Here is a 2,759-nt window from a genome sequence, read left to right on the forward strand (position 1 = left end):
GATGGAGTTGTTGTTGTTGTTCAGTCGCTAAGTTGTGTCTGACTCTTTGCAACCCCATGGGCTGCAGCAACCGGGCTCCCCTGTCCTTCACTATTTCCTGGAATTTGCTCAGATTCATGTCCATTGAGTTGATGATGCTATTTAACCATCTCATGGAGGCAGCCATGTAAATATGGAGAAAGAGGATTCTAGGCAAAGGAAACCAAGGATCCCAGGAGAGGAAGAGCCGGTCCTTCCACTACTGCTCCCCACAAAGTCTGTCAGCACAAAGGATTTCCTTTCTTTTCATGAATTTATGTATTGCTTCACAAATTATTTACGTGAATTTCAGCTTCTAGTAGGTAATTTTCTGTGAAGTTTTGGATGAATGGAATAGCAACCCAAGGAATGGAACTTTTTGTGTTCTAAAACAGAATATTCATCTTTAATTTGAAGACAGCATATTGTTTTGTGGACTAGGAGGCTATTTTTATAGTTTGACAGCTACATCCCAAATATAACTGAAATATCATTGCAAATGACTGTAGAAAATAGAGAAATCATTAGGGACCTGAAAAGTCTTACTCCTATCACCTTGGAGAGAGAGAGTGAAGTCGCTCAGTTGTGTCTGACTCTTTGCAACCCCATGAACTGTAGCCCGCCAGGCTCCTCCATCCATAGGATTCTCCAAGCAAGAATACTGGAGTGGGTTGACATTTCCTTCTCCAGCAGATCTTCCCTACTCAGATATTGAACCCAGGTCTCCTGCTCTGTAGGCAGACTCTTTACTGTCTGAGCCACCAGGGAAGCCCCCAAACAAACAAGAGCATGATGCATTGACTGGGAATCAAACCCAGGTCTCCCATGTGGGAGGCAGGAATTCTACCACTGAACCACCAATGCTCCTATTAGAAGAAGGTTCTTAAGAAAGTGTGGCCTATGTCAAAAGTAGCTGTATCTTATATGGTGATAGCAAATCTGATTTGCACCAATGCATTCATAAAATACATTAGTTATCATTTATAGAAAATCATGCTCAAATTTATCTTTCCATTAGTTGGAGATAATGTAGAAATAGTCATTTTGGTGTAATACAGCTACTTTTGACATAGGCCACACTTTTCTAAGAACCTTCTTCCCTTTTTAAATTCTTTAATATAAGACACAGTGGTCTGAAGCTGGGCTCTAAATTGTTTCACCTCAAGCAAAATTGAAAACATTTCATGATAAGGGAAACCTGCAGAGAAGATTTAAAGACTAAAATCTTTTGAATGTTTTCTAAGTCAAATTTGGGTTTGCATATTTAATATTGTTAGGAAGATTCACAGTAAAAATGGGGCACTTTTTTGATCTCTGTTGTTTGCAGACATAAGCATATTTTACTCACTGAATTATTAACTTCTCCATAAGCCTGTCAGTTTTTAGAAAAAGATCAAGAACTTGTAAAATAACGTGTCAGAAACTGTGATTCAGAGAGAACAAATGCATCCAACTCCCAGAAAAACCTCAGAATTGACCCAATGGAGTCTTAAACAAGAAGCTTTCTAAGCATATGGTTGCTTCACAGTACCTTTCTATGAATTTTCTCAAACAGAATTTCACAAGGGCCCATGGCACTCTTAAGATACTCAAAATTTAAAATTGCTTATCTTTTCATTGGGGGGGGGTAGATATCCAACTAGTCCTTAAAAATTAATCAAATTAGTAACACTCTTCCTGTATAATAAACATGTCAAGAAATTTACAGTAGGGCTGCTCTTTTTTAATGCATTAGAAGAACAATATTAGGAGTTTCAACACAAGGTCAGTTCTACTCTATCCCTTTGGGTTCTTCTTCTGCTGCTGCTGCCATTAAGTCGCTTCAGTTGTGTCCGACTCTGTGTAACCCCATAGATGGCAGCCCACCAGGCTCCCCTGTCCCTGGGATTCTCCAGGTAAGAACACTGGAGTGGGTTGCCATTTCCTTCTCCAATGCATGAAAGTGAAAAGTGAAAGTGAAGTCACTCAGTCGTGTCTGACTCTGCACGACCCCATGGACTGCAGCCTACCAGGCTCCTCCATCCATGGGATTTTCCAGGCAAGAGTACTGGAGTGGGGTGCCATCACCTTCTCTGTAGGTTCTTCTAGATTAGTCTAAACAAAGGAGCCCAGCATTCACCTTTGATGGGATGCAAAAGTCGGTCGACTCTCCCCTCATCCCATACCACCTCCACCTACGGTTCCTGGATGCATTAGACTGAGGCATGCAGTATCTGGTGTCCAAGCCCAGGGGACAGGCACCATGAATACTGCAGCTACTAAACCTGATCTACTGGGACAGCCAGAAAGGAAGCCAGTTCTTATTCAGCTGGGTTTTCTGTTGCTTCTTAAAGCCCACAGTGATGATTTTGAGAGGTCTGAGTGAAATGCTGGAACCCTGGAAGAATCAACAAATGAGCTATGAATATTTTATTAGTACTATTAATAGCTCATCAAATAATGAACGGAGGCTGGTAGATTCAAAATTCACATATAAATAACTGCTCAGAGTCCATTGTTAGTAGCTGCTGAGAATTAAGTTCTACTCTGTAGCCTGCTCTAGTGAAAATACGTATGTATAAATCTAATTTGAGAGATAGGAAGGTGGGAATCCAGAATATAGAGAAGCCTTTGAACTTCCTTTGACTGAGACAAACATAGGAAGTTATCACTTTCTACTTTTCACATCACAATCAAAAAGACTCCTCCTTCCTTTGGTTCTGGAAGTGAAATGCAAGAACAGGTATGAGTCTCTTGGCTTT

The 2,759-nt window shown here is 40.7% G+C and overlaps 1 non-coding gene across 1 annotated transcript; it reads right to left on the reverse strand.

Annotated features, from left to right (window-relative positions):
- Positions 1-811: 811 nt before the first annotated feature.
- On the reverse strand, positions 812-882 carry TRNAG-CCC (transfer RNA glycine (anticodon CCC)). Its single transcript has one exon. It is a non-coding gene; the product is annotated as a tRNA-Gly (tRNA).
- Positions 883-2,759: the final 1,877 nt, after the last annotated feature.

Source organism: Capricornis sumatraensis, chromosome 13, assembly GCF_032405125.1.
Source record: "Capricornis sumatraensis isolate serow.1 chromosome 13, serow.2, whole genome shotgun sequence".
NCBI classification, from domain to species: Eukaryota; Metazoa; Chordata; class Mammalia; order Artiodactyla; family Bovidae; genus Capricornis; species Capricornis sumatraensis.